General features: G+C 42.9%; 1 long non-coding RNA gene across 1 annotated transcript in view; it reads left to right on the top strand.

The window, feature by feature from the left end:
• The first annotated feature begins 281 nt into the window (after positions 1–281).
• The window catches only part of LOC122241313, a 40336-nt gene continuing 14265 nt past the window's right edge, over positions 282–26352 (top strand). The window contains exons 1-2 of the long non-coding RNA XR_006221379.1: positions 282–425; positions 7420–7504. This is a non-coding gene — a long non-coding RNA (uncharacterized LOC122241313). The remainder of the gene's footprint in view (positions 426–7419; positions 7505–26352) is intronic.

The raw sequence follows: 26352 nt of genomic DNA, 5'->3' as shown, positions 1-26352 counted from the left end.
GGGAGGGCGTTTCTGCATGCGCCCCATACCCCTCGGCGCAGGAGGGTGTTCAGGCATATGCACAGCACCCCACGGCGCGTGTGGGTTTCACGCATGCGTCCGGCCCCTCTCGGCACTGGAGGGTGTTCACGCATGTGCACAACCCCCCCCCCCCCCCCCCCGTCCGCGCAAGCGCCCGCCCCCGGCGCAGGAGGTGGTTCACCCATGCACCCCGCCCCCCTCGGCACCAGAGAAAGTTCATGCTTGCGCCCTGGCGTTCTTTGGCACAGGAGGGAGTTCATGCACGCGGCTCGCCACCCCTCGGAATGGGAGGGGGTCACCCATGGGCTACACCACCCCTCAGCGAGGGAGTAATGCCACTATTAAACCTGACATTTGAATGGCTCTTTCCACTTTCACAGCTGAAGAAGCAGGCATCTCTTAAGGTAAGGGTTATGGTTAAGATTACAGCGACGTTGAACATCTTTTCATGTGTCTGTTGGCCATCCGGATGTCTTCTTTAGAGAAGTGTCTATTCATGTTTTCTGCCCATTTCTTCACTGGGTTATTTGTTTTTTGGGTGTGGAGTTTGGTGAGCTCTTTATAGATTTTGGATACTAGCCCTTTGTCCGATATGTCATTTGCAAATATCTTTTCCCATTCCGTTGGTTGCCTTTTCGTTTTGTTGGTTGTTTCCTTTGCTGTGCAGAAGCTTTTTATCTTCATAAGGTCCCAGTAATTCACTTTTGCTTTTAATTCCCTTGCCTTTGGGGATGTCTCGAGTAAGAGATTGCTACGGCTGAGGTCAGAGAGGTCTTTTCCTGCTTTCTCCTCTAGGGTTTTGATGGTCTCACATTCAGGTCCTTTATCCATTTTGAGTTTATTTTTGTGAATGGTGTGAGAAAGTGGTCTAGTTTCAACCTTCTGCATGTTGCTGTCCAGTTCTCCCAGCACCATTTGTTAAAGAGACTGTCTTTTTTCCATTGGATGTTCTTTCCTGCCTTGTCAAAGATGAGTTGGCCATACGTTTGTGGGTCTAGTTCTGGGGTTTCTATTCTATTCTATTCCATTAGTCTATGTGTCTGTTTTTGTGCCAATACCATGCTGTCTTGATGATTACAGCTTTGTAGTAGAGGCTAAAGTTATGTGGATCCTGAGAAACTTAACAGAAACCCATGGGGGAGGGGAAGAAAAAAAAAAAAAGAGGTTAGAGTGGGAGAGAACCACAGCATAAGAGACTGTTAAAAACTGAGAACAAACTGAGGGTTGATGGGGGGTGGGAGGGAGGGCAGGGTGGGTGATGGGTATTGAGGAGGGCACCTTTTGGGATGAGCACTGGGTGTTGTATGGAAACCAATTTGACAGTAAATTTCATATATTAAAAAATAAAAATTAAAAAAAAAAAAACTGAGAACAAACTGAGGGTTGATGGGGGTTGGGAGGGAGGGGAGGGTGGGTGATGGGTATTGAGGAGGGCATCTTTTGGGATGAGCACTGGGTGTTGTATGGAAACCAATTTGACAATAAAATTCATATATTAAAAAATAAATAAATAAATAAATAAATAATAAAAAAAAATAAAAGATTACAGCAAGTGGTTAGGGTAAGGGTTAGGTCATACTTGCAACCCCTCAGGGAGATGGTTAACGCAAGTGTCCTGCCCCCGCCTTTGGCGCCGAGGGTTTTACGCAAGCGCCCCACCCACCCTAGGCCCAGGAGGGGGTTCATGCATGCGCCCCACCCGCCTCCGCCTCCCCCTCCCCGTCCCCTCCGCCTCCCACCCCCCCACCCCCCCACCCCCGCAATGTAGGATTTCACGCATGCCCACCACCACCCCCCCCCCCCCGGCGAGGGGGGGGGGTCACCGTTGCACCATCGCCTTCGCGAGGGAGGGGTGTCACTCATGTGCTCTGCCCCACCTCTGCGCGGGAGGAGGTCACTCATGTGCCCCATCTGCGCCGCTTCAATGGGGATGTAATGGTGATGTTTCTTTTTAAGTCAGACATTTTTTGTGGTGCCTGGGTGTCTCAGTGGGTTAAGCGTCCCACTTTGGCTCAGCTCATGGTTTCACAGGTTGTGGGTTCGAACCCTGGGGGCCTCTGTGCTGATGGCTTTGAACCTGGAGCCTGCTTCAGATACTGTGTCTCCCTCTCTGCCCCTTCCCCACTTGTGTTCTTTCTCTCTCTCTCTCTCTCTCTCTCTCTCTCTCAAAAAAATGAAGCTAAGAACATTTTAAATCAGCTCCATAGGGTCTTGTCTTCTTGTCCTATTCCCGCATCTTCACAGGAAGGTCCATTTCACCCATTGGAAGAGACAGTAAAACCCTCGTGTGGCCATTCGTATGAGTCACTATTTAGGGAACAAGTGATTATGCTACCTTTGCACGATCAGGATACCACTGCCGTTTCATGAATGTCCCTGGGCAGGCAGGGCCTCTAATACTAGAAATGCTAGACGTGATGTTACTGGTAAACAGGCAGGGCTTCTGTTTGCTGAGTTCCTTTTACTTTTAATCTTTCCTTGATTGCCTATATGTGTTGGGTCAACAATTGGTTTGATATTGATTTTACAGTTAGGTTATTTTTATCTTATTGTTAACTATCTGTGGTCATCTGCTCTGATAGAAGCTTATGCAAGGACAAATACTTGTTGCACATATTAGCATTATTGCTTGTATTGTGAAATTCACCCGGTCATAAGGTAGGAGTTGGTTGTCTATTTTTTGGTATTCAGATCTTAAGATCATATACCAATGCCTGAGCCCTACTGTGAATGCTCATGGCCGCATCCCTAACAGCCTCCTACAGAACGCAAATCATATTTTTCACCCTTCTAGGTCAGCCTTGATACACCTACATTGGCGATGGAGGGGTGTCACGCTTGCACCCCTTCTGTGCCCCTTCATTGGCCATGTAGGTATGTCATGCCTGCACCCCTTCTTCAGCTATGTAGGGGCATCATGCCTGCACCCCTTCTTGGTCCATGTAGGGGTGAGCCGCCTGCGCCTCTTCATGGTCCATGTATGGGTGCGTCACCTGTGCCCCTTCATGGGCCATTTCAGGTGTGCCGCCAGCACCCTTTCCTGGGCCATTTAGGAGTAAGCTGCCCGCACCTCTTCATGGGCCAGGTAGGGGTGAGTCGCCTGCACACTCTCCATGTAGGGGTGTGCTACTAGCACCCCTTCTTGGTCCATGTAGGGGTGAGCCGCCTGCGCCTCTTCATGGTCCATGTATGGGTGCGTCACCTGTGCCCCTTCATGGGCCATTTCAGGTGTGCTGCCAGCGCCATGTAGAGGTGTGCCGCCAGCACCCTTTCCTGGGCCATGTAGGAGTGAGCTGCCCGTGCCTCTTCATGGGCCAGGTAGGGGTGAGCCGCCTGCACCCTTTCCATGTAGGGGTGTGCTACCAGCACCCCTTCTTGGTCCATGTAGGGGTGTGCCGCCAGCACCCCTTCATAGGCCATGGAGGGGTGAACCACCTGCACCTTTGCATCGGCGTCCTGTACCCTTTCATTGCCATTGTGGGGTGTGCCGCCTGCAAACATGCATGGGCATCTTGCAACCCTTCATCGTAGATTTGCGGATGTGCCGCTTGCCCCCCTTCATCAGCGACTTGCACCCCTTCATTGGCGTTGTGGGGGTGTGCCACCAGCACCCCTTCATGGCCACTATAGTATTTGTACTGTCTGTGGTTTCAGGGATCCACCTGGAGTCTCCAGAAGTATCACCATGGATAACGGGGGGGCTTCTGTAGTCGTGTTCTTCTGTATCACATCTCCCCACATGACCCTCATCTCCTGATAAATCTCACAGGATCAGGAACCACTTTTCCTTGCACTTTCTTTTTAGTGGAAACATCTTGCCTTTGGTAAGCATGGCCGCTTTGCCCTCCCCGCCGTCTGTTGGAGGTTCCCTTACCCTTGCAGCACTCTTCACTCACTGCTTTTGGGTGTGCGGTCTGTCTCCTGTTGCAGTCCTGCACAAATGGTAATTTGTACTGCGAGTGGCCACAGAAAACCACCTGGAACTGGGACTCTGGGACTGGACTGCTCTTCTCTCTGGGGGACATACAAGTAGCTTTCTTCTTGGCAGAAGTGGATACTGGTCATTGGTGGCAGGAGGTGACTTCATATTTGTTCACATTACCATTAGTGCTGGTTCAGAGTGATGGAGGACAGCATGCTGGAGGATCGCAAGTGGAGTCCTCACTGTGGCCATGGGGGACAGTTACAGAGACTGTCCAGGGTCAGTTTTGGGTGTCTGGGGTATACACAGGAAATAGGAGAGGTTGAAAGCAAGGGTGAAACATCAGAAAACGTATGGCCTCATGAGGGGAGTATCATGTGTTTTGTTGCCAAGAGAAGTAGCTCCCCCCGCCCCTGTCCAAGGGAAATAGTCTTACCCCACCCCCAGGACCCCTAGAGAAAAGGTTTTGATGGCTTCACCTAAGACAATACTGTCGTGACAGAGAGCAGTGATCTTCAGTCTCCATGTCTAGTATCCGTGTTTACTTCCTGGAAAATAACCGGATGCCAGTGTACTCCAAACAGAGGTACAGAATCAGGTCCACACGGGATCAGGTGCCCATGCAGGGGAGTTACCACTTCACACTGGTAGGAGACTGGGGAGCGAGTATGGGAGTGGATTCAAAGAGTATTAAACCAAAGAGGGTGATGTACGATAGGCCAGACATAGATACACAGTTCCTCCCGCAGGAAATGTAATTTAATGTGTTGCCTTGAGAACTGGGAATGGTCATAATAATGACTCAATGGCTGCCTGAAGTCAACTAGGTTGAAATGCCAGAGCTTCCCTGACTTTCCCAGGGAAGGAAGATTCCAAGGTCCGAGGGAGATGGGAGTGGGGACCTGTTGTGCACACACCTGCTTGCTCTTATACCACAAACTTGGTGGCTTATGAGAACGAAATAGTGTTCTCTCACAGTTCTGGAGGCCAGGAACCTGAAATTCGCTTCACTGAGACTAAGGTGTCAGCAGGGCTGTACTTCCTCTGGAGACCCCAGGGCTCTGGGGACAGTGTATCCCTTCCCTCTGGTAGTTCCCAGCAGCCACCAACCTCCCTTGGCTTGTGTCCACATCACCCCAGTCTGTCTCCAGGGACACAGTCCCTCCTCTTTTGTCAAGTCTCCCTTTGCCTCTCTAAGGATGCTCGTGATTCCATCTAGGGCTCACTCAGACAACCCAGTCCTCAAGATCCTTAACTAGATCCCATTGATGGGAGTTAGATTCCAGGTATTAGGACTTGATTTCTTGGAGGGCCATTGTCCAGCCTAGTACAATGTGTCCTTCCATAGGGAGGCAGCCAAACCATGCCAGCCCCGTGCAGTGGGGTGCTCACCGGTGAGCAGTGCCAGGGCACGCACTGTTGATAGGCACTGCAGCAGGACCGAATCTCCAGAGAATTATGCCCAGAGGGGAAAAAGCGAATCCTAAAAAGGTCACGTGCTTTTCGATTCCACTTGTAAAATATTCTCGAGGCAACAAAATCTTAGAAATGGAGAGCAGATGAGGGCTTGCCAGACACCACGGAGGTGATGGGGGCAGGAAGGAGGTGGGAATGTCTGCTGTAAGAAGACAACACTGGGGTCCCTGTGGAGGGCTTGATGCTCTGTTTCTCATGTGCATCACTTTCGAAATCCTGGCCGTGATCCCGTTCTAGAGGCAGAGAAAACATAGGGCATCTTCACGGTGTTTCCCAGTCACACACAGTCCCAGCAACCTCACAGCCACCCACCTTGCTATGTCTGTCCCCACGGCTCTGGCTGGTGCCCCGTTGCCACAGTTGAGCAGTGTTCCTAAGGGAGGAAGCCATCTTGCTAACGCGGCTCCTGCACCGCTTCACTCTCTCCTGCACACCTGGGGTTTCCTCGGACCCGGCCATCCTGTGCACCTGCGGCTGTTTCTCCCAGCCCACGGGGAGCAATCACTTCCCATTCACCACCACCTGTTTTGTCTTCCTGAGTCCTAGCATTGCACGTGTCGGCGCCTGCAGACCTTACCTCTGTCAGCTGAGTCTGAGTGGGCTTCCTCTCCCACTTGTCCCTAGTTCTCATCTCATTAATGAACGACACTCACATTGCTGAAGCTCACAGTGAAGTGTCAACCCCCAGTTTGTGGACTACGTGGCACCATTTTACAGACACACGTAATTACTCCCTTTCTGTAAAAATTACTTCCATCCTCCTCCCGCTGCCCGGGCCGCTGCTCACCAGTGTCTGTGTTGGTTTGTCCTCATCTTCTTCCCACTTCCCATCAGCTTTCCACCTGTCCTTACTCTGGGGTGATCTCAGCCAGCCTCAGGCTTCTATCTACCAGCAGCTGGGGCCTCCAGGTCTTTATGCTCTGCCCCCAGGTTTTCCTGTCTCCAGACGCCTGACTCCAATTACACACCACACAGGTGCTACTCTCCCCAGCCTCTGCCCCCTCCCTGAAGGCATCTCCTCCTCCCCTCCCCTCGTTTACTGGCCACACCGGCCCCTCCCTGCTCCCTGAGCATGTCAGGCACATATTCCTGCTTCAGGTCTTTGCACTTGCTTTGCCTCTCTCTGTCCGGAATGTCCTCCCACATACCCACATGACACACTCCCTCATTTCTGTCATATCTTTGCTCTGACGTCACCTGCTCGGTGGGGTCTCTGCTAGCTCTCTATCTAAAACTGAAAACTGCTCCTTCTCCGACCCAAACACTGGATCTGCCTTCCCCGCCTTCTTTTTCTTCCCGGTCCTTGGCATCATGTTTTTCTTACTTGCTTGCTGTCTGTCGCCTGCTGCAGTCCCTGCCAGAATGTCGGCTCCATGGGGTTCAAAGACCAAACTAGCTTTGTTTAGGGCTGTTTCCTTAGGGCCCTAGAACAGTGCCTAACTCCTGCAAAAGCTCAAATACCATTCGCTGCATGAGTAAGTGTTGGGATTTCATATCAGTTTGCTGGGTCTGCCATCACAAAGTACCACAGACTGGGTGGCTTAAGCAACAGAAATTGATTTATTTATTTTCTCATTTCTCACACTTTAGATCAAGGTGTGGTTAGGGTGGGTCTCCTCTCTCCATGACTGGTGGACGACCTCCTTCCCACCGTCTTCACGTGGTCTTCCTTCTGTGTGTGTAGGTGCCCACTCTCTTCTTATAGGACACCAGTTATCAGATTAGGGTTCCTCCCCCCAAATGAGCTCATTCAACCTCCACTTTACCTTTCAAGATCTGGTATCCAAGTACAGTCACATGGGGGTAGTTAGGACTTCAGCGTATGGATTTTGGGGGCAAATCCATTTCATGACAGGTTTGTGTCTGTAGTACCTAGTCACTACCCACATGGGTTTGTTTGTTTGTTTTTTTTTCTGTATGCCCTTGTGCCATTATTTGCTCACCCAGTGCTAATCCCAGTTTGCCCTTACCCCAAGTTATAACTCTGTTTATTTGTATAGGTTTGCATCTTCCTTCTACCTCTGTACTCCAAGTTCCTGGCTGGCACTGGAATTACATCCTTAGCATGCACTTCATAACCTCCAGGTGAGTAAGTATGATTACTCTCATTTCAAAAATCTACAATCTGAGGCTCAAAAGAGAGTAGGTCATGTTTCTGAAATCACAGTATTAGTAAGTGCTATCATTTTGATAACTTCGTTCTCATGGGCCCCAAAGCCCACATTCTTTCATCTACCACACTGTCCCCAAGATGAATGGGGAAAAGCCATACTTCAGCCTGATATCTTATAAGCAATGGTACCTGTAAAGCTGGTGTCACATCTCAGGAAATGGGATTAAGTTTAGAATCTGAGTAATTATACCTACAGGTTGAATTTGAATCTCATATCCTTTTTTTTTTTCTTCTGCAATTTCTGTTATCCTCAATGATTATCTAAATGTATTTTTCCCTTGGCAAAATTTAGCCACTAAGAATACCAAGAGAGTTTGTTTCCTTTTTAAGAGGTCGGAATTATACAATGAATTTATAATGTCAAGGTAATAGCTGTTATTTTATCCTAAAATATACAGGAAAAGGTCATTGCCTTTGTTGTAAGAGTTTACCATGTGTTCTTGATAACGTGCCTGAGCTCTATTGGTGAAAAACCATCGTAGACTTTGAAAGTCAGTTATTTATAGTTAGGAGAGTATCGTTCTCTCTTTGGGTGCAGCTGATTGTTTAAAATAGAACTTTGGGTTTTTCTCCATAGATTTTATATTTTAGAGTGAGCTTTGCATTAAAAAGTATGTTATATTTGCATTCATACAAGTTGTGCAATCATGAAATTGACAGGAAAGCAGCTGTTAATAGTGTCATTTGGACATGTAGATGGAAATACTATAGGTCATGGTGTGACTCCTTATACCTGTTGAGCTCTGGTTTCATTTGGCATTTCCAAACCATTGCCCTGAGCTTATGGATGTTGATCAAGTGGCCATGTAAAGGTTGTTTTCAATTGGCATCAGGGGTGTAGAGATGGCTCTTAAGTTGTGTATGAAGAAGCTGTTGGTTCTCTGCTTCTATGTCTATGTAGCTCCTAAAAATAGAAGACTAGAGCATTTTATAGAAATACATTTTGTTCAAAGTAAATGCACCTTGTGAATCGGATAAAGGCTTAGATAATAATCAATACTTTTGGAGTCTGATATTAATTTGCGAATTTAAAATAGGTCTAGGGGCATCTGGGTGGCTCAGTTGGTTAAGCGTCTGACTTCGGCTCAGGTCATGATCTCACTGCTCGTGACTTCGAGCCCCATGTCAGGCTCTGTGCTGACAGCTGGGAGCCTGGAGCCTGCTTCAGATTCTGTGTCTCCCTCTCTCTGCCCCTCCCCCGCTCGTGCTCTGTGTCTCTCTCTCTCAAATATGACCTAAAACATAGAAAATAGGTCTAGAATAAATCTGTAGACAGTAACATACTTATAATGACTGCTGATTAAAACAAAGAAATAGCCTGAATCTCCAAGCATAAATTACTGTTGTTTCCTGAGGCACCCATCCACCCATCATATATCAGGTTGACCATTAAGCTTAATGAAAGCATCAATCTTTTAGTAACTTGGAAGAGATAGGCATACAATCTTAGCTAGTAAAGTTTGGTATGTATCATTGTTGTAGACCTGTTTTCTTTAATGATCAAAGAATTAATTTGAGGTCCCTTTTATTTGGGTATTCAGAATTAAGATAACTAACCTGAGGCAAATGAGTTAAGACCATTTTAGAACTGAGCTGGACTTAAAAAGCCAGATCCTGGAGTCATGATAAAGATAGTTTGAACATTCCATTTCATCAGTTAAAAAAAAAAAAAAATATATATATATATATATATATATATAGCTCCTGGATGACAATCATCATGTTGGAGGAGAGTTTCTGGGGTTCCCAACACAAATGGTACATGATTTTGAGTCAAGGATACAGCCTCACTGACTGTACTTTTACTGAAATGATGGTTCGGATATCGACAATGTTGTCTGTTGGAATTGTCTTTTGCAAAACTGATATCCTTTCAGTTTTCAACATGATTAATTTACTAAAAAGAAAAAAAATGTTTCCCTCTTTCTGAACCATAATCACATTTGTATTTAGAGTTATCATTGAAAATAGTATTTCTAAAAATGGTTAATAAATTAGAAGCCAACATAAATTTGCTTGTGAAGTTATGAAATGTAAAACTGTTCCCAAAGCAGTTATTTTACATTTTATAAGAAAACTAATCTTTTATGTTCTTACTGCATTTATTTTATATCCTATTCACTTTTCTTTCATGCTGTTCGTGTGTGTGTGTGTATGTGTGTGAAATGTGCAATATTTGGTCATTTAAAAAGCGTCACTGACTTACGCAAAGTCAGCCAGAAATAAATGCAATACATTATGTCCAAAGTAATCATGCAGATTTTCCATCATGAGAAATAGTTGGTTTATCTCAAATGAATTTTTTCCCTCTTTCTTTTCTTTTTAACAAGCCAAGTCATAGGAGAATATTTTCTTTTTGCTAACTTTGAGGCAGGGCAAGAGCAGATTTGTGTCAGAGCACATGGTCCGTATTTATGAGAAACTAGGGAAATTAAGAAAGCCACTTAGTTACAAAACTTAGTGGGGACTCATGACTGACTTGGAGTTTTCAACAATATTCTGTGGGGAAATCTTTTATTTACTGGGTTACTGTTTTTTTTTTTTAATTTTTACTTAATTTGTTTTTTAAATTTACATCAAAAGTTAGTTACCATAATGTCCAACAATGATTTCAGGAGTAGATTCCTTAATGCCCCTTACCCATTTAGCACATCACCCCTCCCACAATTCCTCCAGTAACCCTGTTTGTTCTCCACATTTACGAGTTTCTTATGTTTTTGTCCCCCTCCCTTTTTTTATATTATTTTTGCTTCCCTTCCCTTATGTTCGTCTGTTTTGTGTCTTAAAGTCCTCATATGAGTGAAGTCCTATGATATTTGTCTTTCTCTAATTTCCCTTAGCATAATACTCTCTAGTTCCATCCATGTAGTTGCAAATGGCATGATATCATTCTTTTTGATTGACAAAAAATATTCCATTGTGTATGTGTGTTTATGTATGTATGTATGTGTATATATATACACGTGTGTATGAGTATGTGTGTGTGTGTATATATATGTGTGTATATGTGTGTATATGTACACACACACACACACACACACACATATATATATATATATATATATATATATATACACACACACACACACACACACATACATACCACATCTTCTTTATCCATTCATCCATCAATGGACATTTGGGCTTTTCCCATACTTTGGCTGTTGTTAATAGGGCTGCTATAAACATTGGGGTGCACATGCCCCTTCGAAACAGCATACCTGTATCCCTTGGATAAATACCTGGTAGTACACTTGCTGGGTTGTAGGGTAGTCCTCTTTTGAATTTTTTGAGGAACCTCCATACTGTTTTCCAGAGTGGCTGCACCAGTTTGCATTCCCACCAGCAGTGCAAAGAGTTCCTCTTTCTTCACATCCTCGCCAACATCTGTTGTTGCCTGAGTTGTTAATGTTAGCCATTCTGACAGGGGCGTGGGGATATCTCATTGTGGTTTTTATTTGTATTTCCCTGATGATGAGTGATGTTGAGCATTTTTTCATGTGTCGGTTGGCCATCTGGATGTCTTCCTTGGAGAAGTGCCTATTCATGTTTTTGCCCATTTCTTCAATGGATTATTTGTTTTGGGGGTATTGAGTTTGAGTTGTTCTTTATAGATTTTGGATACTAACCCTTTATCTGATATGTCATTTGCAAATATCTTCTCCCATTCTGTCAGTTGCCTTTTAGTTTTGCTGATTGTTTCCTTTGCTATGCGGAAGCTTTTTTTTTTTTTTTGATGAGGTCCCAATAGTTCATTTTTGTTTTTGTTTCCCTTGCCTCTGGAGACATGTTGAGTAAGAAGTTGCTGTGGCCAAGGTCAAAGAGGTTTTTGCCTGCTTTGTCCTTGAGGATTTTGATGGCTTCCTATCTTACACTTAGGTCTTTCATCCATTTTGAGTGTCTTTTTGCGTATGGTGTGAGAAAGTGGTCTGGGCTCATTCTTCTGCATGTCGCTGTCCAATTTACCCAGTACCCTTGCTGAGAAGACTGTCTTTACTCCATTGGATATTCTTTCCTGCTTTGTCAAAGGTTAGTTGGCCATATGTTTGTGGGTCCATTTCTGGGTTCTCTATTCTATTCCATTGATCTGTCTGTTCTTGTGCCAGTACCACACTGTGTTGATGATTACAGCTTTGTAATACAACTTGAAATCGGGGATTGTGATGCCTCCTGCTTTGGTTTTCTTTTTCAAGACTGCTTTGGCTATTCGGGGTCTTTTCTGGTTCCATACAAATTTTAGGATTGTTTATTGTAGCTCTGTGAAGAATGCTGGTGTTATTTTGATAGGTATTGCATTGAATATGTAGATTGCTTTGGGTAGTATTGACATTTTAACAGTATTTGTTCTTCCTACCCAGGAGCATGGAATATTTTTCATTCTTTGTGTGTCATCTTCAATTTCTTTCATAAGCTTTCCATAGTTTTCAGTGTACAGATTTTTCACCTCTTTGGTTAGATTTATTCCTAGGTATTTTATGGTTTTTGGTGCAATTGTAAATGGGATCGATTCCTTGATTTCTCTTTCTGTTGCTTCATTGTTGGCATATAGGAATGCAACCGATTTCTGTGCATTGATTTTATATCCTGCCACTTTGCTGAATTCATGGATCAATTCTAGCAGTTTTTGGTGGAATCTTTTGGGTTTTCCATATAGAGTTTCATGCCTTCTGCAAAGAGTGAAAGTTTGACCTCTTCCTGGCCGATTTGGATGCCTTTTATTTCTTTGTGTTGTCTGATTGCTGAGGCTAAGACTTCCAATACTATGTTGAATAACAGTGGCTAGAGTGGACATCCCTGTCTTGTTCCTGACCTTAGGTAGAAAGCTCTCAGTTTTTCTCCCATTGAGGAGAATATTAGCATTGGGTCTTTTGTATATGGCTTTTATGATCTCGAGGTATTATCCTTCTATTCCTACTTTCTTGAGGGTTTTTATCAAGAAAGGATGCTGTATTTTGTCAAATGCTTTCTCTGCATCTATTGAGAGGATCATATGGTTCTTGTCCTTTCTTTTACTGATGTGATGAATCACATAGATTGTTTGGTAGACATTGAACCAGCCCTGCATCCCAGGCATAAATCCCACATGGTCATGGTGAATAATTTTTTAATGTATTGTTGAATTTGGTTGGCTCATATCTTGTGGAAGATTTTTGCATCCATGTTCATCAGGGAAATTGGTCTATAGTTCTCCTTTTTAGTGGAGTCTCTGGTTTTGAATCAAGGTAATGCTGGCTTCATAGAAAGAGGTTGGAAGTTTTCCCTCTATTTCTATTTTTTGGGACAGCTTCAAGAAAATAGGTGTTAACTCTTCCTTAAATGTCTGGTAGAGTTCCCCCTAGAAAAGCCATCTGGACCTGGGCTCTTGGTTTTTGGGAGATTTTTGATTACTAATTTGATTTCCTTACTGGTTATGGGTCTGTTCAAATTTTCTATTGCTTCCTGTTTCAGTTTGGGTAGTTTATATATTTCTAGGGATTTGTCCATTTCTTCCAGATTGCCCATTTAATTGGAGTACAATTTCTCATAATATTCTCTTATTATTGGTTTTATTTCTGCTGTGTTGGTTGTGATCTCTCCACTTTGATTTTTGATTATATTTATTTGGGTCCTTTCCTTTTTCTTTTTGATCAAACTGGCTAGTGGTTTATCAATTTTGTTAATTCTTTCAAAGAACCAGCTTCTGGTTTCCTTGATCTGTTCTACTGTTTTTTTGTTTTTTGTTTTGGTTTTTGGTTGTGTGTGTGTGTGTGTGTGTGTGTGTGTGTGTGTGTGTGTTTAGTTTCAATAGCATTGATTTTTGCTCTAATCTTTATCACTTCTTGTCTTCTGCTGGTTTTGGGTTTTATCTGCTGTTCTTTTTCCAGCTCTTTAAGGTGTAAGGTTAGGTTGTGTATCTGAGACCTTTCTTCCTTCTTTAGAAAGACCTGGACTGCTATATACTTCCCTTGTGTTACTACCTTTGCTGCTTTGCAGAGGTTTTGGCTGTAGTGTTACCATTTTCATTGGCTTCTGTGGACCTTTTAATTTCCTCTTCAACTTCTTGGTTAGCCCATTCATTCTTTAGTAGGATGTTCTTTAGTCTCCAAGTACTTGCCATCTTTCCAATTTTTTTTCTGTGGTTGATTTCGAGTTTCACAGCATTGTGGTCTGAAAATATGCACAGTATGATCCGATATTTCTGTACTTGTTGAGGGCTGATTTGTGTCCCAGTATGTGATCTATTCTGCACAACATTCCATGTGCACTGGAGAAGAATGTATATTCTGCTGCTTTAGGATGAAATATTCTGAATATATCTGTTAAGTCCATTTGGTCCAGTGTGTCATTCAAAGCCATTGTATGAATGACATTGTTTGAATGACAATGTTTCAACATTGTTGAAAGCCAAAGCTTTCTAGTCTTTATTGCTTTTGGTCTTTTTTTTTCTTTTTTTCATCTTTTCTCCCCTCAGAGAGTCCCCCTGAAAATTTCTTGAGGGCTCGTTTAGTGGTCACGAACTCCTTTAAGTTTTGTTTGGGAAACTTTTAATCTCTCCTTCTATTTTGAATGACAGCCTTGGTGGATAAGGAATTCTTGGCTGCATATTTTTCTGATTCAGCACATTGCATGTATCTTGCCACTCCTTTCTGGCCTGCCAAATTTCTTTGGATAGGTCTGCTGCGAACCTGTCCTGCCTTCCCTTGTAGGTAAGGACTTTTTTCCCTTGTTGCTTTCATGATTCTTTCCTTGCCTGAGTATTTTGTGAATTTGACTATGATATTCCTTGTTGATGGTCGGTTTTTTGTTGAATCTTATGGGAGTCCTCTATGCTTCCTGGATTTTGATGTCTGTGTCTTTCCCCAGGTTAGGAAAGTTATCTGCAATGATTTGCTCACAGAACCCTACTACCCCTTTTCTCTTTCTTCATCTTCTGGGACCCCATGATTCTGATGTTGTTCCTTTTTAATGAGTCACTGATTTTTCTAATTCCTAAATTGTGCTCTTTTGCCTTACTCTCCCTCTTTTTTTCTGCTTCAGTATTCTCCATAAGTTTGTCCTCTCTATTGCTGATTTCCTGCTCTGCCTTATCCATGGCATCCATTCGAGATGCAGCTCAGTTATAGCATTTTTTATTTCATCCTGACTAGCTTTTTTCTTTTATCTCCACAGAGAGGGATTCTAACCTATTTTCAACCCCAGCTAGTATTCTTATTATCGTGATTTTAACTTTTGGTTCAGACATCTTGCTTGTATCTGTGTTGATTACGTCCCTGACTGTTGTTTGTTCCTGCTGTTTCTTTTGGGGTGAATTCCTGTTTCATCATTTTTAAGGAAAAAAAGGTATTAATAAGGTAAAAAAAAATTAAAAAATTAAAAGCAACACACACACACAAATCAAATAAATGATTTTTAGATCCTGGTATTTTGGTCTGGCTATTGAAAGGAGCTTGATAGATTAGATAAAAAAGGGGGGGGAAGGAAAATGTTTGAAAATTTGAGAAAATGAATACAATGAAATAGAATAAAATGAAATAATGGAAGTGAAATAGAATTTGAAAACATTACAAAAAAGTAAAAAATTTAGAAGAAAAAAATAAAGAAAAATATTTTTAATAAAAATTGACAGTAAAAATAGATTTTTCTCTTTCTGTATTCAAGAAAAAAAAAGAAATAAAAAAAAGAAAATTGAATACATGGACCAGCGAACAGACTGAAATACGATTGAAATTACATCGCTTTCCCCTAGAAGTCAAACTATGAAGCACTTTGTAGTCTGTCAACTAAGCAGGCAGAGAGATTTGTGGTGTTCCTGAAGAGTGAGTTTGGCCCAGTCAGGTGGGGCTTAATGTAAGGGCTCTGTTCTCCACTAGATGGCGCTGCTTAGCTTACTAGGGTTGAATGTTGTGGCGCTTGTTGGTGTGTATGCACATGCACGGGAATGGTGAAAATAGCATCACCCAGCCTCCCAGTCTCTAGTATAGGAACTCTGTGCTCTCCCCGATCAGCAATTGCACACCCATCCTTTGTCTCTGGTTTCTGTCCATTCCCCGCTTTAACACTGTCCATGACCAAGCCATCAAGTTGCCAGGCTCCACTTCCCTCCTGAGTTTTATCTCAGATGCGGCTGTTTCCCGACCCCTCACTTCTGAGGGACTGCAGCTTTGACCTGCTCAGATCCTCTGGGTTTGGGTCTCAATGAGCAGTGGCCGGGTGCCAGCCTCACCTAGGACCATGCTGCTGTTGATGCCCAGAGACTGCAGCTGCGTGCCACAGAAAAAGTTCACACGATCCTGTAGGAGCAGCATTTCAGGGATTATGGCAAATCACAACCCACATCTGGCACCAGACTTCACCTTCAATGACCCTATTCCAGCACCAGCGAATGTGGTTGTTCTCTGGGGTCTGCTGGGAACAGGTGGCCGTACAGCCTCTACCAAATGTCCTTCTAATAGTGAAACTGCTTCTCCCTGGGTGGCCCGAGGACCTTCCGGACCCCACTCTGCTCCTGGGGATTCGCCCTTCCCACCAGAGCACCACCAGGTATTGAGCATTGGAGTTTCAGACTCTGCACTCCCCCTGTTTATAGAGTCTTAATGGAATTTAAACCCTCTCCTTTCTCCCTTTTTAGTTCAGTCCCTGCGACTGTTTCCACTATTCCACTTTCTTTCTGGCTGCTTTTGAGGGGGCTGCTTTTCCCATACTCTCCTCCCCGTCTCTGTCCTCTCTCTGCAAGCAAAAACAGCTCCCAGCCCTCTGCAGCTTCTGTCCCCTGTTTACCTCTTTGCGCTGTGTACCTGCTGAGTTCTGTGGTTCAGGTTATGCAGATTGTTGTGTTAATCTTCAAATAAGTTTTCTAGATGTACAGGATGGTTAGTGTTGATCTCGCTGTATTTCATGGATGTGAGATGCAAAAACAACTTCCATGCTGTTCCGCCATCTTGGCTCCCCCACCTACTGGGTTGGTTTTGTAGAGCAAACTCTATTTTTTTTTTTTTTTTTTGGTTATAAGAAGGAGTTTTAGATACCACAAAGACCATATCTCCACTAAAAACTTTTAGCCCATCATGTTCTTGCTGACCAGAATTTTCTCTCTGGCAAGCCCACTTAAATTATGCCATTGCCCTGCTTGACAAGCAGGATTAGCTTCCCTTTATCTTGTAGGTTGGAGTATAAAATCCTTAATAGGGTTTTTTACTGTTTACCAAACCCTCCAACTCTTCACTCTCACCTCTTCTGTATCTCCCTTTTCCAGCTGCTTGGTCTTTGAAATTCCTAAGTGCTAATATTAAACGGGTGGTAGTGCCACCCTGCCATCCTACTGCGTTTCTCTGGTCCACTCACCTACATGACTGCTCCATAACTTTCCTTCACTCCTCCAATCTCTAATACATCAGTCTTTTTTTTTTAAATTTTTAAATGTTGATTTGTTATTTTTGAGAGAGAGAGAGAGAGCACAAGCAGGAGAGGGGCAGAGAGAGAGGAAGACACAGAATTTGAAGCAGGCTCCAGGCTCTGGGCTTGAACCCACAGACCATGAGCTCATGACTTAAGCCGAAGTCGGACGCTTAACCTACTGAGCCTCCCAGGCGCCCCTCTAATACATCAGTCTTGATCATTCATCGCAGCTGATTGCTTTGTTCTCTATTCCACTGAAAAAGCGGAATTAGTTAGGAGATATATCTTTCTGCTCCTAGAGAGGAATTGTCCATGCTCCTGCCTGAAGCCAGCCCCTCCAGCCTTACATTAGATCCAATTAGATTCACTACATTCAGTTCCTTCCCCCTTACTTAGGATGTTGGCAACTCTCACCTCCTTGGCATGTCAGTTTCCTCCTCTTGACTGCATCATCCCCCAAAGTATATAAACATGTTATTGCTTTCCCCTAAGAAAAATATTCCTCTCCTGATCCCATTGGTCAGTCTTAGATACCATTCCATGTTTCTGTTCCCCTTTTGCTGCTGACACCAGAAATACATTAATTTTTTCCAGTTTCTCTCATCCATGACCTCTAGAAGCTGCTCAAATCAGGCTTCTTTTTTTCAAGGTCACCAAAGACCTCCATACTGCTAAGTCCCTTGGGCAATACTAGACTTCTTTCTTTATTCTTAGTCTTCATATTACTTGACCTATCAATAATATTTAGATTAATGCAAATATTCACTGTTAGGGACTGAATGTTTATGTCCTACCCTAAATTTATATGTTAAAACTCTACTCCTCAATATGATGGTATTAGGAGGTGGGACATTCAAGAAGTAATTAGATTAGATGCAGTCATGAGGATGATGTCCTTAGGGAAGGGATTAGTGCCCTTGTAATGAGTCATGAGAGAGCCTGCCTCCTTTCTCTGCTTCTGCCACATGAGGATACAAAGAGAAATCTGCACCCCAGAAGAGAGCTCTCACCAGAACCTGACCATGATGCTCCTTGATCTTGGACTTCTAGACTCCAGAACTTTGAGAAATAAGTTTGTATTGTTTATAAGCTGCCCATGTGTGGTATTCTGTTATGTTAATCAGAACTAAGACACTCTTCTTGATATAGCTTCATCACTTGGCTTGCAATATACCACATTGCTCAAGTCTCTTCTTCCTCAGTGTTTGCTGGTTCCTGTTGTCTCCCCAAACCCTAAATATTGGAGGCTCCACATCTCAATCCTTACATCTCTTCCTTTCACTGTTATCACTCTCCTAAATACCCTGATGATCCTCAAATTTAAATCACCAGCCCAGACCTCCCACAAACTCCCATCTCCTATTTCTCCACTTGATGCCCTTGCTTGTATGTCTAACAAATGTCTCAAACACATTATATTCAAAACTAAAATTGTGACCCTCTTACAACCTTCTCATTCTACAGTCCTCTTCCCATAGTAAATATAAATTCTGGGGTACCTGAGTGGCTCACTTGGTTAGGCATCCGACTTCAGCTCAGGTCATGATCTCGTGGTCCGTGAGTTCAAGCCCCACATTGGGCTCTGTGCTGACAGCTCAGAGCATGGAACCTGCTTTGGAGTCTGTGTCTCCATCTCTCTGCATCTCCCCCACTTGCACTCTGTCTCTCTTTCTGTCTCTCTCTCAAAAATAAATAAATATTAAATTTTTAAAAAATATATAATTTCTATTTTTCTAGGTGTTGGGTTTTAATTTCTTGGAGTTTTTTTTTGACTCCCCACTTTATTTTATACCCTACCCTCATATCCAGTCTGTCAGCAGGTATTGTTGGCCTTACCTTTAAATATATCTAAACCAGACTCCTTTTCATCCTCTCTGATATTACCACCCTGGTCCAAGCTACCATGATTCTTCATCTAGAACATTGTAGCCGCCTTCTCATTGGTATCCTGCTTTCTCCCTCTTTGACTCATAATTTTATTATTATTTTTTTAACACAGAAGCCAAAATGGTCCTTTAAAAACTGAAGTGTGACTGTATGACTCTTCCACTCACAATTCTGCATTATCTTCCAGCTCTCTCAGAGTAAAACCCAGAGTCATTACCCTGTGGCTTACGAGATCTTATATTATCTGCCCCCATCCTTGCTAGTGTTTGACCTTATCTTCTACCAGTCTCTCCTTCCCTTACTCTGCTCCACCTATATTGACCTCTTTGCTGTTTTTCAAACACACCAAGTTTTTATCTCAGAAACTTTGCAAGAAACGTGGAAAGGATTTCCTCAACTATACACATGGATTGCAGCCTTCCCTCTTTCTGGCCCTAAAGCAAATGCTATCTTGTCAATAAAGCTTTCCCAACCACCCTAACTAAATTACACCATCTTTCCCAACTTTGAATTCTCATACCCCTTTATTTTTTTCCATAATACTCATCCTGAGCTCATATATTATATCATTTTGCCTATGTTTTTGGTAAATTATCTGTTCCCCAACCCCCCCATTGAGTATTAGCTCCATGAGGACAGAGAGTGGGGTCTTTTTTGTGAATGCCTATATCACTGGTGCTTTGAACAGGGCTTCAATAAATACATGTTCAAAGATCAAATACCTTCGTATCTTTATATGAACTCTTTCCTCTGAGATGTCCTGAATGCTGTTTATTTGGCAGTTTTTTAATCTTTTTGTAATACAGCATCCTGTCAGATTTTCCTCTCTCATGAAAACAGCTTCTAGTTGCAATTACTAAAATAATAATAATCACTAGTGTTTATATTATGCTGACTCTGATCTAAATGCTTTATCTATTTTATAGGTACCATAACAATATTGTAATGTCTATTTTACAAATGAGTTGACACAAGACATTTAAATTTACACAGGTAGTAAGTAGTGGAGCCAGGATATTTTAAACTCAAGGAATATGGCTCTAAAGGCTGTGCTTTCAACCACTGTGTTACGCTGCTTACAGATAGAAGTTTAAGGAGGCCTGCAGAAAAGGTGAATAGAGACTTTCATTTGACTTATGGAAGCCAGCCAGTTCCTCTTAGTGATGGCATCTGAGTGTTCTCGAAAAGGATTGGATAAATTTGCATAAAGGAGTCTGTGGATATTTTAGGAAGAAAGGTTGAGTTATGACTTCATTTCTGGTACGTTACAGTGTTAGAGAAGGTGACAACTCTTATCATGGTGAGACATGGGTCAGAAATAGTTCTGAGTTGTGGCAAGAAGCAAAGAGAGTACTCTGTTTCTATGATGTGGCAAACCCTGGAACTAGTCCTAACCCAGCCAGCTAGCTCTCCTGTAAGCAACTGGGCAGGTGAACTGAAAAACTGACTCAGGGAAGCCTTGAAAACTGGGCCCATTAGGGCAAGCCATCATCTCAACCAAACCCTATAGCTGTCCTCATAGGGCCTTTGGGAAAAGTTTCCTCTGCAGGAGCACAGCCCCCTACAGTCTTCTGCTCAGTTCTTGCCATTATTCCTAAAAAAAAGTTCGTCTCACAGCCTGAACTCCATAATCACTAACCTTGAGGTGACAGGCACTCTGTAATCACCTGACTTGACCTCACCACTCTGGGGCTGCCTTATGCCTTGCAAATATGCATAGGTGAGGGAATGACAGAGCATTGATCCTCAGAGTCCTGGCCCCTTCTCTGAGCATAATGCTGGGGAGTGTGTTCTTCCATCCTCAGAATCTTTATGGCTGTGAATAGATGCTGCCTTACTCCTTGAGATAACTTCTGAACCCCCAGTACCATGCTTCCAACACAGCCTGCTGATGCCAGGTTTTAAATCTCCACTTAGCAAACTAGGTTAGGGCAAAACTGAATCCCACTGCTGTTTTGATGTATGAAAGAGAAGAGAATTTGAGAGATTCCGAATGAGTGAACTTTCTGTTACAGTACGTGATGGTTGGTAACTCCGAGCATAGCAGAGTAGCATCCCATTAATTGCACTCGAACCTTAAAGAAAGATGACCAGGTGTACTTCCAAATCCATCCCAAATGGATTGACTTCCTTATTGACTTCCTTCAAGCTAAATGTTAAACTGCTGTTTCAGCATTTCCTTGCCTTAGTCATAATGCTATTAGTCATTAGTTGATATTTCTGTCTCTCCCCACTAGCCAGTAAATTCCTCAAGGGTAGGAACCATGTCTGGTTGATCTACTTACCCTTAGACTTAGTTGTGCCTGACATGGTAAGACTCTTACTATATCCTTGATAATTGACTGGACAAATGAATGAGTCATGGGTGGACAAAGAATTTCTCTTTTCAGATTGTTATTGTATACAGGGTATACATTTTGTTTTAACCAAAACTTTATCAAGAGACCATGTCATAGGGAAGGAGGGATTTGTGGCAGATATTTTGGGACAGCTGTGTTTTTACAAACATTATGCTTCAAAAGATGTTTCCTTTATACAAAGTTGGTATCGAATATACATATGTTAAATCACCTGAACTGAATTTATGGAACAGAAGAAAGAGCAGATCTGGTTATAGTCCCATTTTTGCCACTGACCTTGAACAAGGAGGTTGACTTCTTAAGTCCCTTCTGGCTCTTTTGTTCTACAGCTTTGTGAATTTATATGTGGAAGTAAACTATGCATTTGTTTCCTAGTAAAATTAGTGAAAAGGCAGATAAAAACACCCAGCCCCCCTCAAAGCAGAGCCTACTTCTCTGATAAGAAAAGAATGTAAGGAATTCTCTCTGTTAGGCTCCATTGGGTATGGATTATTTTGCATTTGTGGCACTAATCTCAGAAAAAGCTATTGTTTGAACATTTGACTCATGGTAGATATAAATATAAACCCATATACTTTCTGTTGTTCAAATGGATGTAATTCTAACACCTTCAGAAAACCTCATAGATTGTTGGAAAAGTTCCATAAGACCAACAATGAAATTATAACATAATCTGTTGTGTGATTTGGAGGGCTTTATAGCTCCATTGCTAAGAGAATAGAATAATATCTTGGTAAACTGGCATCTGTGAGGATCACTGATTGTTAGTTAACCTCTACATTGTTATAAATTTACTGAAAATACCATAATAATATTGCTCTGATTGATCAGAAAAATTCTACCACATATGTTCAATAGGTACTGCATATAACTTACTACCACAAAATCTTATATTGATTCACTTACCGATATTAATGACCGCATAATGACATATATGTATATTTTCTGCAGCTCTGCTGTTAGGTTTAAACAGATTCAAGCCCATAGACCTGTGCTCTGAAGCAAATTGGATACTGCTAGTGCAGAGGGAAGAGGACAGGTGTGATATAATCAGAAGGGCTTAGAGTCTTAATCAAATAAACCAGTGAATGTTTGGGTTATCTCCACTTTGAAGTGATTTTCAAAGCAAAAATGTGCTTTGCAATAATAAGATTCGGGGTTAAAAAGTCATGTATAATTGGGCCATTAGGTTTGCGTCAGAGAAAAAATCTCCAGTTCTAAGAACTGTCAGGAAAGAGGGGAAAATAGCCCCAGCCCCCAGGAGTAGAATCTGGGATTTTGACAATAAACCGGGGGTAGAGAAGCCATGGTCAAACGTCAGGAAACCTCTGGGAACCTTGCAAAAGTTGCACCTGCTTAGAGACTCAGATTTAATAGGGCTTGTTTGGCATGGGCTTTAGGAATCTGAGTTTTTAACAAGCACCCTACCAAATAGAAGGTTCCTTACAAGTGAGGAGTATTCTCATGTAAAACATATCAGTCATTTGCGTAAAGAGTTTCCTCCCTAGCTGAACCCTTTGAAATTCAAAAGCTCTCAGTGAATATCCTTTCTTTCAAGGCAGTTACAGTTGTTTGCATAAGTTCAATAAGAATCTGTTCTCAGGGGTGCCTGGGTGGCTCAGTCAGTTGAGCATCCGACTTCAGCTCAGGTCATGATCTCACGGTTCGTGGGTTCGAGCCCCGTGTCGGGCTCTGTGCTGACAGCTCAGAGTCTGGAGCCTGCTTCTGATTCTGTGTCTCCTCCTCTCTCTGCCCCTCCCCTGCTCACGCTCTATTTCTCTCTCTCCTTCAAAAATAAATAAAAACATTTTAAAAAATTAAAAAAAAGAATCTGTTCTCCTTGTAACAGGACACCATTGGAAATATTGGTTATTTTACCAAAGCTTTGACTGGAATGTCATATTTCAGAGAGACATACATAGATGTCAGATATGACCATACAGCTTTAAGGAACCAAGGTTGCTTTTATGAAACAAAAAGCCAATGGACCCCCGGGTGGCTCAGTCAGTTAAGCATCCAACTTCAGCTCAGGTCATGATCTCACAGTTTGTGAGTTTGAGCCCCACATCAGACTCTGCACTGTCAGTACAGAGCCTTCAAGGATCTTCTCTCTCCCTCTCTCTCTGACCCTCTCCTACTCATCCCCCACCTTTCTCTCAAAAATAAACATTTTAAAAAATGAAACTTAAGCCAGCAAAGCCCCTTTGAACTGTTGGCCTGATACCTTGCTTACAGATTTCCCAGCAGCCTTACCAGGTGAGTAAAGAATATCACTTCCTGGCTGGTGTAGGAACCTCAGGATATTTGGGGAACCTTAAGAAGAGGAATTCACCCACATCTACAGGTACTGCAGGCATATCTAATGGCAAGTATTTGGCTTGGACTTTGGCTTAGAGCAGCTACTAAAAGTTCAATCAACATTCTTTATAAAAAGTTCCAGCAAAGCAAATTTGTCTAGCAAAGATCTGTATGACCAGTCACTATTCTTGCTAAGCCTATGTAAATAATTTGGCCAAGTTTGTTAAAACCAAACTTGTTTTTCAAATGAATTAGTTTTGATTTGGCTACCTCTGGAAATAGGGTGATTTTGGAGAGAAAATTATGTTTCAGTAACATATCTTTGCAGGTGTTAAACTCTAGTTCTGATTGTCTTTGAATGTCTGTTGTTTGCCTAAGCTAGACAACTTGAGGTAAACTTCAGAGAAATTGCCATAGTAGCTCATGTATAGAGAATCTTCTTGCTTGTTATTATCTGGGCATAATAATAGGACTCCATGGGCATATGATTATTTGAACAGCTGGAAAATGGGATGGATTCCCGCAGTGGTAAACTCAGCTATCACCTTGACCAATTCTGTGTGGCTGGGATGACAAAACCAGAGTGTGTCCCAGTCCTTGGGGTCAACCATGCTTGTGGATATAATGGATGGCCCCACTTTCTTATACCTGGATTGGATGATACACTTGGGCATGCCCTTATCTCCTGAGGCAAGTTTTCTCCCACTTGCCAGTGATTCCTCATAATTAGGATATTGTTAAATTTAGACATCAAACAAAGAGGACTTCTTGGTCGTTTTATCCCTTAGCCATATTCACCCCAGGGGCCACCTCTTTTGATGTAAAATTGCAAATAGAGGCTTTAGCCAAGCATACAGTAGCCATCTTAAAAGACCCAGCTCAGTTTAAAAACTGGCCCTCCAGAACTGAATGGCCCTTGATATCCTGACTGCAACCCAAGGAGGCACCTATGCTTCATTAAAGCAAAGTGGTAGGTTTGTACTCCAGATTTTCACAAAAATAAGACAGGATTACCACCTGACACTTATGCTCAAATAAAGGGTCTAGAAAATTCTTCCCTCTCTTTCAAGGACTGGTTAAGTTCCTGGTTCACAGGAGGACTATGGTCAACTATTATGGGTCTCTTTGTTGGACTTCTCACTCTTATAGCCATACTAATCCTCATATGTTGCCTTTTCCAAAGTTTCTCTGCTTAGTGCCAAGACTCCATCACTACAATAACTTCAGGTTGACAGATGGTCCTTACCACCCACAGAGATACTTCTTTGATGTCCACATTGGACTTGTCTGCCTCCACTTTTCCTAATTCCCCTATACGTTCCTGACTAATCAATGTTGACCCATTAGATCACCCAATTAGATGACCTAGGGACATCTCTAGGTCTCTATTCAGCAGGAAGATGCTACAGAAGATGAGGCCTTCCACCTGCCTTCAACAGTCTTAAAGATTTAAGGGTCAGAATTGTCCAGAGGACAGGGGGGCACCTTGGTGGCTCAGTCAGTTAAGGCTCTGATTCTTGATTTCAGCTTGGGCCATGATCTCATGGTGTGAGTTCAACCCTGCATTGGGCTCAGCAATATGAGAGTGGATGCTGCTTGGGATTCTCTCTCTCCCGCTCTCTCTGCCCATCTCCTGCTCGCTCTCTGTGTCTTTCTCTCAAAATAAAGAAACTTAAAAAATTGTTTGGGGTGGGGGAATGAGGAGAACAAAGGGAAGAGAATAATAATCAAAATTATATTTTCTCACAACTTGCAGCCCACTGATAAATCCCTGAGACATGCAGAGTGTGACCCTGCTCAAGGTGTTCATGTCTGCCTTAATGGTGATGTTTTGCTAGAGACTGAAAGCAACCCTGTCTTCACAACAGCCAGAACTCCAGGATCCCATGACTCTTCTTTAACACGCACAAATTGCTTTAGAGACTTAGATTATCTTTACCCTCCACACACCCCCAAACTTAAAAGTATACAATCATTCCTCACCTTTCAAGTACAACTCTTTCTGCCAATGGGTCCTGTCCCTGTGGTATAATTAGAACACCTTTTTGCACGATACAATATCTCAATTCATTCATGACCATTGGGCTTGATGATCCTGCATCACATGGAGATGGTGATGCTAATGTGCACAGGTGCTCAAGACGTGGTTTCCTCCTGTCCACAGCAGTTATAGACACAGGCATGGACACGGAAGGACACCATTTTACTGAAAGAAACCAGCCCAGGGTCACACAGCTGGTAAGCAGCACAGCTGGATCTCAAACTCTAGGCTCCTGGCCCTGTCCCCAGGGGCTACAAAGGGCTCTCCAGATGGGAAGCTGATACTGGCTTTGGGGACACTACTTTACCTCCATGAATGATCTCACCTGTTTGAGGCCCCCAGTCTCTGTTCACTGCTGCTGCTTTCCCTGATCCCTGCTCCAGTTATAATTGGGGTGACCCTGGCCACCTGCTAGGCGCTCCCTGCCCAGCACACCTAGTGCTGCCAACAATATGGGTGTTGTCCCAGGGCTCCCAGGAGATAAGCTGATGAAGTATTTCTCTTAAAATGCTCTCATTCCTGCAGATCCCAGGAGATCCCATGAGAGTCAGCTTGGATTATTCCTCCTCTGGGATTCATTATGTAAAGTCCATCCTAATGGGTAGGAGGGTCATATAGACAAGTGACAGATCGACCACTATTTGGGGTATTAAAAGGTCTAGGTCAATTAGAGATGATTTGGGGACCAGACAATCTTCTCACACCAATATTTCAGGATATTCCAGGTCTGGAGACATATTTGATTATAATTTTATCATGCTCATACCATTCAGTCAAATATAGCTCTTTTTCTTTGGGA

The sequence above is a fragment of the Panthera tigris genome, chromosome C1 (genome assembly GCF_018350195.1).
Source record: "Panthera tigris isolate Pti1 chromosome C1, P.tigris_Pti1_mat1.1, whole genome shotgun sequence".
NCBI classification, from domain to species: Eukaryota; Metazoa; Chordata; class Mammalia; order Carnivora; family Felidae; genus Panthera; species Panthera tigris.
This window is presented reverse-complemented; position numbering and strand designations above follow the sequence as displayed.